Below are 18,853 nucleotides of genomic sequence, written 5' to 3' on the forward strand. Positions count from 1 at the left end.
AAAGGGCATTACTTTGTAACAAAATGTTCCCCATAAGGTAATGAATGTAGTTTTCCTCATGTCCTCAGGATGCATCCTTATTTGATTGTATCCAGAAAAGCCATCCATGAAAGAAAATAATGAGTAGCCAGCCGTGTTATCTACCAATGTGTCAATGCGCGGCAGTGGAAAATTGTCTTTTGGACTAGCCTTATTCAAGTCCCTATAATCCACGCACATTCGTACCTTTCCATCCTTTTTGGGAATAGGGACGATGTTTGCTACCCATTCTGAGTACTTAACCTCCAGTAAGAACCCAGCATCGAACTGTTTTTTGACCTCCTCTTTTATTTTCAACACAATATCAGGTCTCACTCTTCTGAGCTTCTGCTGAACTGGTTTGCAATCCTCTTTTATAGGTAAACGATGTACCACGATGCTAGTATTTAGCCCTGGCATATCCTAGTAGGACCATGCAAAAACAACTTTGAACTCTCGGAGTAACTCAATAAGGTCATATTTTGTCTTTGCGGTGATATCAGTTCTGATTTTCACCTCATTTCCTTCCTCTAGGCTCATAATTTCTAATGATTCTTTATGAGGTAGGATTTGTTTATCCTCTTGTTCCACCATTCTCAACAATTTCAGAGATACACCACAGTCTTCGTCATTTTCAAAGTTATGAGATCCTTCCAAACACATGTCTTGCTCAAAAAGAGACTCCGTGTTTGAAACAACATCACTCATGTCATTGATATCTGAGAACCTATGGGGATACACCAAAGAAATATACAAAGTATAAATTTATGAATAATTATTGGTACGATCAGGTTATAAATGAAAAAATATTTCGAAGACATCAAATGGAAAACATTTACTCGCTTGGAAAGAATAAAAGAATAATTGCTCGTAATGAATGCAAAGATGTGTTTTATTAGGATAAAGATATTCAGACTTAAGCCTATTTCACAAAGGATTTCTGATCATTGTTAGGCTAAAAACAACAACAATGTTTTGAACATTACTCTGAATAAGCTCTAAAGACTACAGGTATTTCTTCTGCAGTCTAATTATTTAACTCACTCCCAGGTTTGTAAGGGCAAATCTCCAGCAAGGACCTTCTTTCAGCTGTCTCTATAGCATTGATATGAACTTTTTCCAACATCTCTTCGATGCATTCCCTTCTGGACACCCCTCGCTCAGGGTAAATAAATCCACCCGACACAAAGGATTTAGATATGTGAGGGAAGGTCAAAGGCTCCCACTTGACTTCTTCTCCACTTAAACATGCCCTTCTTCTCTCCTGTCTTTTCTCCACTTCTTTTCTCCTTCGTTTCATATCTGGCTTGTACCCTAAGCCAAAACGATCAAACTTTCCCCTCGGCATGGGTGCTTCAACCCTTCCTTAAAGGTATTTTCCCAACCCTTTCCCTCGCGAAGCTCCTCTTCCTACCATCAACTGCAAACCCATCTTAGTAGTCTTAGATATCTTTGGTACCGGGATCCTGTTTCCTTCAGTAATAAATGTTGCGTTCACGAATTCCAAGGACCGAAAAAAACATTCCACTGCCTCATCATTGGTCTCTACATAAGGTGCATCACCCGTTACCATGGCGATAATATCCTCCTCCGCACTTATTGTTACCAATCGACCCTCTGATATTAGCTTCACCTTCTGATGTAACGATGAAGGTACTGCCCCTGCCGAGTGTATCCACGGTCTCCCCAGTAAACAATTGTAGGAAGGCTTAATATCCATTACTAAAAAGTCCACCTCATAAGTAATTGGGCTAATTCTTAATGGTATTTTAATTCTTCCTATAACCCTTCTTTCTGTTCCATCAAATGCCCTTACTATATTCTGGCAGGGTTTTATATGTGAACTGTCCACAGGTAATCGATTAAGAGTGGACAAAGGCAATACATTCAATGCAGATCCATTATCGATCAAAACCCCCGGTAATGTGTCCCTCTGACATCGTGTAGTAATGTGTAGAGCCTTAGTAGAACCCCTACCTCCAGACGGTATTTCATCATCGTTGAAGAAGATAAAATTGTCATCACTTATATTATTGACGAACCGATCCAATTTATTGATTGAGATGTCCTCGGCCACGTATGTTTTGTTTAGTACTTTCATCAGCGCATTTCGGTGTACTTCTAAACTTAGGAGCAAAGCTAATACAGAAATGCGGGCCAGTTGTTTGTGCAATTGCTCCACAACACTGTATTCACTGTGTTTTAAAAACTTCAAAAACTCCTTTGCTTCCTCTTCTTTTATTGGTTCATTAAACAATGGCTCAGATTCCACCGCCTTCCATTTCCTTTGTTCCACCGACAGAGTCATTTCTTCTGGCAATTCTGCTCGGGTGTCATAACGTTTCCTATTACGTGTATAAGAACCCCTTTCCTGGTATTCTTTTACAATATTGCCCTCAACTTCTTTTCCTGGGATTGTCACATTGCATCCGTAATTCCATGGGACTATTTTGTCATCCTTATATGTGAAACTTGACGGTTTCGTGATTACAATTTTTGGTGTTACCTGAGCCCTAGACTCGTTACTCTTAGGGTGTGAGATAATAACTACAAGATGATTTATTTTCGGGGTCCTTGTTCTCGACTCTGTCGCGCATATGCTCCTCCTTTCTTCCGCATCTTCATAGAACCTCATCTTCTTGTTATCCATCATGCTTTGAACCAAAGCCCTGAATCCTTCACATTTTTGGATTTCGTGCCCTGTCTTATGGTGGAATTCACAATAATTTCTCATCTCATACCCTTCCTCCAAATCTAAAATAACTAACCCTCTTTTTGCCATCTCTTTCCAAACCCGCTTCAATGGAGTTCTTACTTCAGCGATGTCAGTCGTGACTTCTTCCCCCGTACCTTCGCTCAACATATTCACTCCCTTATCATCATGATTGGGCAATAGACCTTCTGTGCTGGGTGAGTCATCAAATTTGACAACACCCAATTTTATAAGTCCTTCTACAACCTTCTTGAAAGCGGCAAAATTTTCTATTGAGTGTCCTGAAATCCCCGCATGGTAGTCACATTGCGCGTTCGTGTCATACCATTTTGGATACGGGGGTTGTAGAGGACTCAAGTAACGAGGGGCAACAACATGTGCTTTAAATAACTTCTGATACAGCTCTTTATATGTCATTGGAATGGGAGTGAACTGGGGCTTCTCAGTATTTTGCCTCATTCCCGATTCTTGTTTCGATGAGCCTTGTTGATTAGTGACCATCTTCCCTGGTTGATTCACTGTAATTTATCTACTGTATGCGTTCACATTGTTTACTTCACCTTCTCTTTTCTTTGAAGCTGACCTTCAATTATTCTCCCCACCATCTATTTTTCCACTTTTAATAGCATGTTCAATCATTTCACCATTCATGATTATATCTGCGAAACTCTTTGAGGCACTTCCTAACATATGCGTGATAAACGGTGCCTTCAACATGTTGATGAAAAGCATCGTCACTTTTTTTTTCCAAAAGTGGTGGCTGAACTTGAACTGCAATCTCTCTCCACCTCTGTGCATACTATCTAAAACTTTCGTTTGATTTCTTTTCCAAGTTCTGTAAAGTAATTCTGTCAGGCCTTATTTTAGATACATGACTGTATTGTCTCATAAAAGCCTGCGCCAAATCCCTCCAAGTGTTGATTTTGGCCCGGCTCAACTGGTTATACCATTTAGACGCCGCCCCAAGGAGGCTATCTTGAAAACAATGTATTAACAGCTAATCATTGTTAATGTACCCAGTCATTCTCCTACAGAACATTGTAATATGGGCTTCAGGGCAACTGGCCCCACTATATTTCTCAAATTCCAGCATCTTAAACTTGTAAAGAAGTACCAAATCCTGAACCAGACTCAAATCTTTTGCATCTATTCCACGAAAACTTTCAATGTTTTCTATCGCCTTAAACTTCTCTTCAATCCATTTCCATTTCTCCTCAAACTGTTTTGGTAATTCTGCATTTTCTTTATCCTTCTCAGCTACTTCATCGAAGTCTGGGACAGTAAGATTAATTGGGTTTTCACCAGGGTTAGAACCTGATCCAGCTTGAGAGTTCATCGGTATTGGAGTATCGGCTTGAAACCGCTGAGGCCTTATTGAAACAGAGGATCTACGCGGCTGCACCTCAGTCTGAACCTGCGCATGCTGAGGTGTAAAGCCTGGAGGATAGGTGGGTCCAGTCTTGTCTTCTTCTTCATCATTGATCATAGGGCATTTCCCCTTATTTAATCCTCTTAATAATTGTGTCAGCTCAGTCATCATGTCCTTTTGAGACTCTAGCATCTTTTCTGTCATGTCTTGTTGAATTTTTTCCAATTGTTCTTTCATTTGTATCTGTAACTGATCTTGCATTTCCTTTTGAAGTCGCTTCAACTTTTCCAATCGTTGATCTTTAATTTTTGATTTTGCACGGGTACCGTAGCGGTGTTTGGTTGATGAGTTTTTGTCGGTTTCCAGATTAATTGAAGCACAATTTTAACCAATTAAAACCCCTTTTTAATAATCTTGAATGCATATGATGACATGTAATGAAGATGCATGAAATGAATGCAAAAAAGAGCGTCAATTCTAATTCAATTTCTTTTTAGAAAACTTTATTGATAAACAAAATTATTTACATAAAATGGATTACAGATATCGCTTTGCCCTAATGCTCAGAGCTCTAACTTCATTCAACAATGAAGCTAACTCCTGACCCCGATCCGATTCTAGTTCATACTTTACACTTAAAACATTAGCCTGAATCACCATTGTCTGTAAATGATCAACTACCTCCTGAACCTGAGCAATAGCTTTGCCCATAATGTAATCCCTGATCTGAATTTAATTCTGCGAATGATGAAGTTGCTCCCTCCAACGCTCTTCGTTTCCTTCCAAGGATTCGATCCATTGTCTACAACCTTGTAATGTGTACTCCAATTCTTCTATCCTCTTTTTCAATTCTTCAATCTTGCACAGACTTGTCCTTAATTCCACTACAGAATTACGACTTCTATACGCAGCAAGTGATCTCTCGAGTTCCGCTATTCTAGCCTTCAAGTCCGCTTGATAATTTTGAGTTCCTAACACCTGCCGCTCTAAGGTCTCTTTCTGCACTTGAGTCTCCCAGGACTTTCTTTCCCACCGATCGACTTTACTTCTTTCTTCCTAGATCTCCTGTCGCCACTGCTCTGAAGTCTTTCCCAGCCCGACAGTTCTCATTGATACTCGTAACCTCTTGTAGTCCGTCTTTAAGCTATCGAGATCTTCCTCTACTTTATTCTTCCCCTTCTTTAATTTTTCAGCTTCTAATTTTTGGACGTCGACGTCTAGCCTCAAATGCATCTTCTCTTCTTCCAACCGCTCTATTTTCTTTTCAAGTTCTAAATTCCTCTTTTCAAAATCTTGTTTTATAATCTCCAACTTTGATGGGATCACTTGTAGAAACTTTTCCATTGGTCGAACACTCTCCAAGTTTAACTCTGGGATGTTATCATTAAACCTTTTACGTCGCCACTCACCGTACTCTGGAGTTGTCATCGAACTCACAGCTAGCCTTTTCGTCCTGTGAACCTGATTCCAAGCCTGAGAAATTTCTTTCACCTCTTTATTGTAATTGTCTCCTCGGTACGAGAACTCACATTGAGCTAAACTATACGTTGCCGGCACAAACTGTCTTGAATTGTATTGCCTTAGGACCAGCAAAGATGCATATCCGACGGCTCCCCAAATCCCAAGCAACGGAACCCAATCAAAGCTTCCATAACGGTAGAGAATTCCATCAGGAATCAACCAAGGAGCTCTCCATTCCACATCATCCTCTTGAAGATTTTGCAGAATTGCTATCCAATTTTCTTCTGATATATCGTCCCTTCTGGGGGTAGCCATTATCTCCTTTAACGGGGAGTAATGCTCAGAGAAAACCCGATACGAAACTTTGTCAACCTTCCAGAAATGACTATGGAACCAAGCTATCAATAGTTGCGCACAACCTATAAATCTGCCTTCACCAGCTCGCCTACACGCATTCAAAGATCTAAACGTTTCAGCCAAAATCGAATGAATAGGTGTGACCCATTTACCCAACCGATCAAAAAGATCTGAAACAGCTTCATCAACATGCCCCAGTGCCCTAGAGAAAATCACTAACCCGTAGATACTCAAAGCAAACACATCAACCTTCTTTTTTTCATCAGGATGTGCTAGGATCAAGTCTCGCAAAGTCCTGCATTGGATACATTTACACTCGCCCTTCTGTTTAATCCTGGTCGTGATCCATTGTTCGCTCATTCCCGTAATACTCATTAATTTCTTCCAAAATGCTGGGACATACGCGGCTTTAGAATATGCTTTATCCACCTGAAGCCTTGGACAATGTAGTAAAGCCGTATATTCCTCCACCGTAGGCACTAGATCTACCTTGCCAAAAGTAAAACAGCTATATGCAGGATTCTAATATTGAGTGAGAGCGTGAAACAGTCGTTCATCCACCTTGATGTTAAGTAAATACGGCAAGTCCCCATAATTAGAGTAGAACAACTGCTTGGTTTCATCATCCCACCTATCCCAAATCTCACTTAACTCCTGAAGGCTATTTTACGTCACATTAATACGAGTGTAGTCCCAAAGCTCTGACACATAATCCTTAGCTAGACTATCTCCCTTTTCCAATTGCACTTTCTCTGACCATATACGGACAATGGCATTGTCTTCCACTTTATCAAGAAAATCGTTTGCCATGACAATTTTCTAATTTGGTAACTGAACTTGAATCGACACTCCTTGAAATATGCAATGACATGTAACATATCAACAAAACATAAACAAGTTAGTATAACACCACAACAATTCAAAGCAAGTATAAGAAAATCAAGCACCTATTCGGGTAATTATTAGAGGTTGGAATAATTCTAACCAGGTTGGTCTCCTAAGTCAGCTATATGAGGTTTGGTTCTAGAGTCAAGGTACCTGAACTAGCAGATTCCTCGATCTTCACCCATTATAGGCTCATATAGACCGAGTTTGGTTCAGGGGAATACATTTCCCTATGGCTGCACAGAGATGAAGATCTCACGAAGACATAGGTACGGATGTATCCCGAAAGTGATCCACTATCCTGCACGGAGGTGAAAACCTCACGAAGGAGTAGCATCTCACTCCCACTTAGAGGGGTAAGACAAAAATAGCATTCATGCAATATGATGACAAAATATAAAATTCAATTTACAGTAATCATGTAAACAAATGCAAAGAAAAATCGTAGTTTTTCAAATCAAACGTTTAATTTTCGACAATAAGATAAAAACAATCAATTTTACGACCTGACTCTCTTATTCTGGTATCCCCAGTGGAGTCGCCAAGCTGTCGAAACCATTTTTTTATTTGAAAAAAATGAGGATCGACTTTTAAAAAAAGGAAATAGGGAGTCGCCACCGATCTTTTATTGTGGTGTGATCGGATCACCTTGAAAATAATTTTAGGTCTGCGAATTTTTGAGAAAACAGGTTCGGGAGTTGATTACGCACGAGGAAAGGTTAGCACCCTCGTAACGCCCAAGATTGGTACCGAATCGATTATTTAATGGCTTAGTGTCGAAACTTTGAAAAGATTTTAAAATACAATCTCATGACATGAAAACTTAAACAATTGAGTTGATAGAATAGACGGACCCATCACAAATAAATAAACCGCTACACTCAATGAGTTAGAGCGCAACGATCTCATCTTTGAGATTAGATTCGTCCCTTTTTTAAAATATATTTTGAGGAGGATATTCAGTCATTTAAGTCAATCGAGGAATTGGAATCCAGTAAGTTAGGGTTCAATTTCTCGAAATTCTTAAACTACAAATGTTGCCTTTATTTAAAATCGAGATAACAAAATGTCGTATCCAGTAAGTTAGGATCTGACATTTGAAATATTAAGAATTTTATTTTAACGATTAGTATGATTTTAATAAAATGAGCACTTGATTATCCAAATTCATCGAGAAGAATTGAAGCTCAGTAAGTTAGGGCACAATTCTCTCGAGAACTTGTGAACACCAAGCCCTTTTTTTTGGATTGTGAAATAAAACAATTATGATGCTTTAATAAAATGCAATTCCCACAAACAATATAATTGAATAACAATATATAAAGCACATGATGAATAGCCAACTAAAATTTACAATATAGAGCAACCAAACACATAATGCATCAATATTAATAATAAAATAAATTAATAATCAATCTTACAAATAGCCAAAATAAATATAAAAATAATTTAATCACAAGTAAACCAATTGAAATAATCAAAAATGAATAAAATTTTAAAACATAAAACAAAATTTTATAAATTTCAAATTATAACACATTTTATAAATATGGATATATATTAAAATAATTCCGTATAAATTATGCATTTAGTAATCAGGTAATATTATTGTAAAAAATCAAAATTAAAATAAAAAGGTTAAATATATATAAAAAATTAATTTATTAAAGAGTTTTTTGAAATCAAAATTGAATATGAAACGTATTTTTTGTTTTTGAAAATAATAATCAACCAATTTTAAATCGAGGCTTAAATAAAATTAAAACAATAAGAGGAAACAAAATTAAATAAAATACGATAGCTTAGTATTAATGTATAACGAATTCAAAATATAAAATACGGACTAAAATAATAATTTATTACATTTTAAACTATCATAATAATAAATTTAAACATTATATAAATATTACAAATAATATTAAATATTATAATATATGAAAGTAGGATTTAATTAATTAAAAATGTGTGGAAATTCTTTTAAAAGAAAGCTGAATTTGTATTAAATCGAAATCTGTTTCAAGATTGAAGGACCAAACTAGCAATTAAACAGAAACATCATAACAATCCAAGTAAATCACAGAAACGACGCCACTTACATTCGGATCTAAATGAATACATAATTAAATTCGAGGTATAAATTACAAATCAAAAACAGAAACCAAATCATAATTTCATTAAACACGGAAGGACTTGCTAAATAAATAAACCAAACGACCCATAGTGCGCGGATCCTTCCCGAGTCGGGTCACCGCTCAGATCTGGTCTTCAAAACGATGCCGTTTTAGAGCCATCGCATTGACTCCAAACGGCCGTGTTTCATCTCCGTATTTAAAGACCAAAACCCTAAAAGATTATTTCATTTCTAGAAACTTAAGGAGAACAGACACCCTCTGCGCCGTTCTGCGCACTAAGAGCGCTCAAGCGTTCTACGATCCAAGCCTGATCTCCGATGACGACAGAGAAGGCCCGGATCTCGCCACCAAGTAACTTCTAACCCTTTTTATTTTTGTTTCTCCCCTTAACAAACACTCATTAGTGTGCAAAAATTAAAAAAAAATTAAGAGAAAGAGAAAATAAAAAAACAATCTGCGAATGCCCAAGAAAAAGAATCTTCAAATCACATTTTAGTATTTCGATCTTTGTATTCTGAATGCGTAAAAAAAAATTCGTTACAGTATTCGAATCGGTCTTCTTATAGCCCGATTTACAGAAAAATAATGAGAATAAAAATATCAAAAAAATGTTGCCCTATTCTGTTCTTTTCCTATTTGTTGCTGCTTTCGTGTATTGTTTTTTTTTTGCAGGTATTCGGCCAACCTGGCTGTACGGAGGCGGCTGTACGGAGGCGTGCGTGGCTTAGAGGCGTGGTGGTGCACGTTCGAGAGCAACTGCTGCGGCGCTGGATGCTGCGTTGCTGCCCTAGGGTTTCTAATTTTCTTTGGTGTTGGGTTGGGCCACTGTAACTGGGCCAATCAGGTTTAGTGTTCTGGTTATAGGCATTTGGGCTAATTGGGACAGGGTTAGCTGATTAGGCTTAGTGGGTTAGGTTTGTATTGGGCTTGGGTAGGAAAAGATTTGGGTCTGGGTAATGGGTTTAAGCTACTATTGTAATTGGGTTAAAATAATTTTGTTTTGGTTTGAATTTGTAAAGAAGTTGGACATTTATTATTATTTATTTTTATATTTTATATTTGGGTTTTAATTTTGGGCTCGGGCCGGGCAAAATTTGGGTATTACATGATTAGTTATCGAAAGATGGTTTTTAAATTGATGGACGAGTTTGATGATATCACTTTCTGTTACCTTCCACGAGATGAGAACCAGATGGCCGATACGTTGGCCACCCAAACCTCTATGATCCGAGTGAGTAAGTTAGAGGACACAAAGCCTATTTCGATGAGTATTTCTGAAACACCAGCTCATTGCTATAATATTGAGGAAGAAGAGAAAGATGACCGCCCCTGGTATTTGAATATATTGTAATATGTGAAAAATCATGAGTATCCAGATCAGGCAACGGAGAATGATAAGAGAGCATTAAGAAGAACGGTCATTGACTATGTCCTAGATGGAGAGATCCTATTCAAAAAAGGGAAGGATCAGGTATTGCTAAGATGTGTGGATGCAGTGGAAGCTAAAAAAATTCTGGAAGAGGTCCATAAGGGTATCTGCAGAACGCATGCAAATGGTTTCACAATGGCCAGGCAGATCATGATATTTGGGTACTACTGGTCCAATAAGGAAAGATATTGCATCAATTATGCTAAGAACTGCTATAACTGCCAAATTTATGGCGATAAAATGCATGCACCTCATTCACCTCTTCATGTTATGACTTCTCCATTACCTTTTTCTATGTGGGGTATGGACGTTATTGGGCCAATATCGCCAAAGGCTTCTAATGGGCATCGCTTCATCTTTGTGGTTATTGACTACTTTACCAAGTGTGTGGAAGCTTCTTCATATGCAAATGTCACGAAGTCAGCAGTCAGCAGATTCTTGAAAAAGAAGATCATATGTCGATATGGAATGCCTGAGAGGATCATATCAGATAATGCACTGAATTTGAACAATAGTGCAATAGAGGAGGTTTGCAGTCAATTCAAGATCAGACATCATAACTCGTCGCCATATCGCCCAAAGATGAATGGTGCAGTAGAAGCAGCCAATAAGAATATCAAGAAAATTGTGGGAAAGATGACTGAGACTTACAAAGACTAGCATGAGAAATTACCATTCTCCCTCTTTGCTTATAGAACGTATGTCAGGACTTTGACTACGGCAACACCTTTCTCTTTGGTTTATGGGATGGAAGCAGTTTTACCTACAGATGTGGAAATTCCTTCTCTCTGGGTATTAGCTGAGTTGAAATTGGATGAGGCAGAATGAGTTCAATCTCGTTATGATCAGTTGAACTTAATAGAAGGAAAAAGGCTAAAGGCTATTTAGCACGGTCAGATGTATCAAAGGCGAATGATGCGAGCCTACAATAAAAAGATTCATCCTAGAGAATTCCACGATGGGGAGCTAGTGTTGAAAAAGATCTTTTCTATACAAAGGGATTTTAGAGGAAAATGGATTCCAAATTGGGAGGTCCATATGTAGTAAAGAAAGCCTTTTCAAGGGGAGCTTTGATCTTGAGTGAGATGGATGGCAAGGATTTTCCAAACCCTGTAAACTCAGATTCAGTTAAGAAGTACTTTTCTTAAAAAAAGTAAAAATGGAGAGGCTAAGGTGAAAACCCGCAAAGGGCGCCTTAAACCAAAAGGGATTTGAGTTGAAAACCTGCAAAGGGCGACTCAAATTTTGATCAGAATTGGGGCATGAGGTGATTAGAGCAGCTCAAATATTGATTAGAATGAAGGATGCGGTGATCTTGCTATACTTGAATCATTAAGAAAGGGTACGCGACTTCTTGGGGCATCGACAGAGTACTGTAGATCTCCTAAGCACATGTTAAACTCAGAATGGTCTTCAGAAAGTTTGTACAGAGAAGTTCGAGCTATGATATCTGGGGCACCTAGTCTTCATACTATTTGTTTTGAATTTTTTATTCTTGGAATACTTTATTCTTCTTCAAGATACGTGTTCCCAATCAATTTCTCTTTTATTCTTAATATCCTTGATAATTTAGTCATTTCAAGATATGCTCTCAAATCAATTCTATTTTATCCATCGCTATGATCTTTTTGCAAGCATGTTGCATTAGAATAATGATTAATGGACTAATAAAACTTTCACAATGGAAGTTTTGCATATTACTCTAGAAGTTTCTAAATAATACAGGAATCTAAAATAGGACTATTGTTTAGAACGCACAAAGTTTAAAGGTTGAAATATCTAAGAAGGAAAAGTCTAAATTGAGATTATCCCCTTAGATTTTGTTGTCAATGCATTGATTGAACAAAATGAAAAGATGTCGTGTCGGTGATAAGGCTTCAATGAACAGACAAGTAATGTTCACCAAGCAATAAAAAGAGGTTTCCTTGGAGAAGAAAATTCTTCATTCGTGCATAGGCATTTGGTATAACACCTTGAGATTGGTATAAAAGACCAAAGAGCTTCACATTCTGCATCCTTGAATTGTGATAGGAGAGGATTGAGAAAAGGCCAGATTTTTCTACCCTTGGGTTGCAGTGGGAGAAAGATGGTACAAATGTTGCATCCCAGTGGATTGAACTTTGAAGTTCACAATGGGGGTAATTTGATTAAGTGTTTTTTAGAGATGCTAGCCGAGCAAGAGGACGTTGTAGTGCGTCAGTGATACGGCTTTAATAAACTTTGAGTAATGACTGCCTAGGTGATAAAGAAGGATCATTCTCGAAAAATGGCATCTGCATTCATTCAAATGTTATTCATACATGTCTAGTTAGGAGCATTTGATTCATTCTGATCATGTCATTCTAATCACTAGGCATAATTACGTTCATGAATTGAATTATACAGGTTATGTTCCCCAGAGAACAAGCTGGTGAAACTCCAGCCTTGTCTCCCTGAGCAGCAATAGAGTAGGCTGAGAATGGCAGATCTTGCCTTCCTGTACTGGTAGCGAAGCAGATCAAAGACACCAGTCTTATCGCCTTGACGTTGCAATGGAATAGATTGAAGCCACAACGGCGAATCTTACTTCCCTGGCGTTGCAGCGGAGTAGATTGAAGCCACAATGGTAAATCTTATCTCCCTGGCGTTAAGACTTAAATTAACTGAAGTGGAGTGAATTAAAGCTGTGGGTAGCGAATCCTATCTCTTTGGCATTACAGTGGAACGGATTGAAGCCACAACGGCGAATCTTGCTTCCCTGGCAGTGTAGTGGAACAGATTAAAGCTACGACGGCGAATCTGATTTCCCCGACATTGCAATTAAAAAGATTGAAGCCACAACGGTGAATCTTACTTCTCTGATCGTGTAGTGGAATAGATTGAAGCTGTGGCGGCGGATCTGATTTCCCCGACATTGCAATTAAAAAGATTGAAGCCACAACTGTGAATCTTACTTTCCTGGCGGTGTAGTGGAACAGATTGAAGCTACGACGGTGAATATTGTTTCCTCAACATTGCAGTTAAACAGATTGAAAATGACGAATCTTATCTCCCTGAAGATGCAGCGGAGCAGATTGAGGCCAATAATCCTATCTCCCTGAAGTTGCAGTGGAGCGGATTGAAGATAGCAAGTCTTATCTCCTTGAGGTTGCAGCGGAGTAGACTGAAGATAGCAAATCCTATCTCCCTGAAGTTGCAGTAGAGCAGATCAAAATGATGGATCTCATCTCTCTGAAGTTGTAGTAGAGCAGATCGCATCAAACTTGTTTTTAAAGTTGCAGCAGATCAAGTTAAGGCTACAAGTCTTATCTCCCTGAAGTTGCAGTGGAGCAGACTAAAGATAGCAAATATTGTTCTTTTAAGAAGCTACAGGGTACAAATCTTATCTCTTTGACATTGCAGTGGAATGGATCGAAGCATCAATTCCTATACCTCTGAAGAGGCAGTGGACTGGAATGAAGTTACTTGAAGGAAAAAGAAATACCAAAACAGGTCAAAGAATCTGCGAGGCCAGGCAAAATTGGTTTTTCTTAGTCTTTGCTCCCTTCTCGTTACACGACAACAAGCAAAGAGGGGCAGCTGTAATAACCAATTTTTTGCCCGGCCCAGTAGCAATAAATAAAGCCCAAATCAGATCAAATAAACCTAAAACAAAATACAGCCCAGTCCCATGTAGCCCAAATATTAGCCTATAACAAAAAACCAAAATGTCAGAAACCCTAAGTGGCAACAGCAAATTGGCGTCGCACATCCCACGTCGCAGCAACCGCCTATGGTGCAGCAACCGCCCACGTTCAACAGCCCCACACGTTGTGTACATCCCGCAAGTACCCATCTGCAACAGAAACACGAACCATGAACAGTGAGAGGGGCCGAAAATATAGGAAAGTTGTAAAAAGATTTTTATTTTCTCTGTAAGGATTTGGCTATAAAAAGCTAAATGTTTTTTTTTAAGTTACACAATCGGATCCGAAAACACAGAAACAAGGAATAAAAAGAAACATTTTTGAAGGTGATCCATCGGTTCTTTTTTTCCCTTTTCTTTTTACTGTCTTTTATTTTCATTTTGCTCTTGGTTTTTAAAACAAATAAACGAGGGAAGGAGAGAAGATTCTTACCAGTGGTGGCGCACTGCCGGTGCCCTTGTTGCACTTCAGTCGGAGTTGAAAAGGGGTGTAACACCCCCTAACCCCAAACCGTCGGCGGAATAGAGTTACGAGGTATCACCGAACATATCAGATAATTTACAATAATTCTTAAATAAATATTAACACATTAAGATAAAATCATAAATTCATATAATATTTTAGTAATTGACTTCATTCATTTTTAGAAAAATTTCGGCAGCATTTCTGCTTGTTTTTACATAAAACCCCCTGCAATTAGAAACCATATCTTTTCCAATCACAACCAATTCAACCAATTCATTTCACATTCTCATTTTCTATTCTAAATACAATCTAATCGAACTCAATCAATATAATACCAATATAATTTATCAATATGCTAATTAAATAGAAATAGATAAACTTCTTTCATTATAATTCATAAACTTATAATACTAACATTTCTAACCATTTATATTAAAAACATAATAACCTTTATACACATCCTATGTACATGCCACATTACCAAAGAAATATACATCACCAAAGTTTGCTGAAGTCGGGTCTGGCTTTGGATGCTGGTTCAGTGCTTGACTTCTACAACCTGCGCACGGAAACAACCGTACGCTGAGTATGCATATACTCAGTGGTATCACTATAATCCAATTTATAATTAAATACATTAAATCACACACATACTTTTTATTACAATTATCACTACTAATAAACAATTCAATCATTTAATATTATCAATTAATTATATATATATTTATAAACATCATTCTTATTTCTTTATTTCAAATTTCACCTTTCACATATACCATATCATTTAAGTAGTAAACTTATTTCATTTACCCCTGTTAACTTGACTCGGACTCGACGGATACACGGATTCCAACCAAACACACCAGTATACAGTAATCAGTAACAGTAACAGTATTCAACACACAAAGTGTTGAACCTGTAACAGTAACGGTAACTGTATTCGACACACAAAGTATTGAGTCAGTAACAGTAACAGTAACAGTATTCGACACACAAAGTGTCGAATCAGTAACAGTAACAGTAGTCGGCACATAAGTACCTGATCAGTAAGCCGGCAAATACCCCGTACACTTCCATATCCTATGGCATGCCAACTATATCCGACTAGCCCGACTAGTTAATAGGGTATTTAATTCACTTTTCAGTATAAATTTCCATCTTAATTCAGTATCAATTATAATTCCTTAATTCAATCGGTTTCACAGTATTACAGTAATTCTTTACTTCAGTAATTTCACAATTCAATGCATTATACATAACAATATTCAGTATTTTCACAATTCACTCAGTAATCAAAACAATATCCAGTATCCCATAATTCGGTTCAGTATCAGTTTCAATTTCATTACTACATTATAAATTTATTATTTATTAAACACTTACCTTAAAATACTTACCACACATAATTAGCAAATTAAACACTTAATAATAATAAAGTTTGAATTATAGTGATACAAACCGTAATTCTCGTGTCTATTCCTCGTCTACTTTTTCCTTTCCTTTCCTCGTGGATGCCTCGGGTGCAATATTAGCTACGAAAAAAATAATAATTTATACTATTAATTACAGCACTAATTATAATAAATAATTAAATTTCTATTCAATTACTTCCTTATTCTCAATTTAATCCTAATTAAATTCACTTACTTTCCTAATTCAATTCACACTCTATTTCTATTCAAACTTCATCCAAACTCAAATTTAACTATCAAAATTTCAGCATATTTTCCAAATTTTGAATTTTCCTCAATTTAGTCCCTAAAACATAAAACTTATAGTTTCTTTTACAATTTAATCCCTTTTGCTAATTACTCTTAATTGAGCCAAATTCACCTATCTAAAACCTAATTAAACACACAACTAATCTCGTAAGTATTTCTAATAACTATTTATGACTCAGTTTACTAAGACGGAGGCCCGATAATACACACTTTTCTGGTGCCCACGGATTTTGGGTCGTTACAAGGGGGAGAGTACCGGCGTGAGGAATAAAGGAGAGGATAGAGCAGTTTTTTTTCCTCTCTTTTCCCTTCTTTTTGCGGCTGTTGTGGCTAATAATGGATTAGAATGGGATTGGGGTTAGAAGTAGGCCTTGCTTAATGGGATATTTACATTTTTAATCCTTTTCATTTTCCCATTATTTGAAAACCATGGTTTTTTTGTTTTTAAATTTTTCTATGCAATATTGAAATTGTTTTATTTTAATCCTTATTGAAAAGCTGCGTTTTGGGAGAATGGATTAATTTCTCTTTGGGTCCTCCTCCTGTTGCGCTTGTTCTGATTTGGTCCATTTTCACGTTTTCTATCTTTAATTTGGCCTTTAAACTTCATTTATTTTTCAATTTAATCCTTAATCAGTCATTTTAGTTTTTTTAGATTTTTTTAATATTATTGATATTGATTGTATCCTTATTATTATATTATTTATTATTTTTATCATTATTATTATTATTTTATACATATACACACGCATTTTTTTATAATATATATGCATATATTTTTTATAAATACATGTGCATATTATATATATATATTTTATTATTATTTTATTCTCATAGTTTTTATATACATTTATATTTTATAATACATATACATTTTCCTTATTTTATAATCCATGCACATATACATGTATTTTTTTATAATATGTATATACATACTTTTATTTTAGAAATTATTATAAGTTTTTTTGTTTTTTTTTGTTTTATTTATTTCATTCATTTTCTTATATATATGTATGTATATCTATATATATGTATTTTAATGTATGCATATACATATTCTCAAGATTTACTTATATATTATACTTATATATATATTGCAAATACATATACATTTATAATTCTTATTAAAGTATTTGTTTTGTGTTGTATTAACATTTGTTTAAAGAAAAAATATGTTTGATTTTGTTAAAGCATTAAAACCATTTTTGTTCAAAGGCTTTCAAGATATTGTAATATTTGATATTTGGGATTTTCGAGAAGATTGAGCCCTAACGTATTGGGTTCCAATTTTCCTAATTAACCCTAAATAATCGAGAATATTTTTTTCAAAATGCATAAATAAAAATCATTTTCAGGAATTCAACATGTTGTGTCCTAATGTATTGGGTATGACATATTGTTTTCTTGAGATGAAATTTTTCCTATAAAAAGGGTAATATTCAAAGTTTGAGAATTTTGAGAAATTGTAGTCTAACGTATTGAGTCTCGATTTCTTCATCTAACTTAAACAATCGAATATTCCCTAAATAAGAGGATTTTAATGCATAATTTGATTTATACAAGTTTTTAAATACAATGATCGTATTTTAAAATCTTTTCAAGCTTTTGACACTAAGACATTAAACAATCGATTCGGTACCAATTTTGGGCGTTACGAGGGTGTTAACCCTTCCTCGTGCGTAACCGACTCCTGAACTTATTTTCTCAAAATTTGTAGACCTAAAATTATTTTCAAGGTGAACCGATCACACCTCAATAAAAGATTGGTGGCGACTCCAATTTTCGTTTTTAAGTCGACAACTAATTCTTTTTTTGTTTTATCAAAAAATTGTTTTGACAAGTGACATGACTATGATTTATGACATTTCTGTATTATGTATTGATTAAGTTTATTCGGTAAGTTAATTGTTTAATCCGTGGAACTTACTAAGCTTAAGTAAGCTTACTTGTGTTCTTTTTATTGTTTTATTGTAGATTTGTTTTTGAGGCTTCGGGCGATCAGATTGACTTCTAGATTCACACTATCCGAAAATCTATCGATAGTTTTTGAATGCTCGTATTAGGTTATACGACATGTAATAGGTTAAATAAATTTATGAGGTTATTTTGTGAAGTAGTTAAATTTGAATGGTGCTTGTCTTTATATATATATTGGTACATGTGAATATGTTGTTGGTTTGATATATATTTATGTTTGGAATTTATTTGGTATATCTGGTATAAGTTTAATGAAAGTGTGTGAATATGACAATTTGATTTATGCATTGAAAGGGGTGGTATTTTGGTATGTATCGATATTAAAGATGTTTGAGTACTTTAAATGCAATTATTCTGGTTTGAAATGTTATTTTAGTTTGGATATCGAATTGTGGTGTCAATGAGGACACATTGGTTAGTCTTTTAGATGTTTGAATAGGTTATTTTATTTATCTATTGTAAAATAGGTGAATTTTGACATGAGTTGAACTTTTAAAGATGAGGTTTTACCATTTTAAAAACAAGTATTGATACTTTGGCATTTAGTATCGATACTTGACCATTTGAACAGTTTTCTAATTAAACAGAATGCTAATTTGGTATCGATTTTTTTATTTGAGTATCAACATTTTTTTATAAAATATCGATACGCTAAAATAAG

This window comes from Gossypium hirsutum, chromosome D05 (genome assembly GCF_007990345.1).
Source record: "Gossypium hirsutum isolate 1008001.06 chromosome D05, Gossypium_hirsutum_v2.1, whole genome shotgun sequence".
NCBI classification, from domain to species: domain Eukaryota; kingdom Viridiplantae; phylum Streptophyta; class Magnoliopsida; order Malvales; family Malvaceae; genus Gossypium; species Gossypium hirsutum.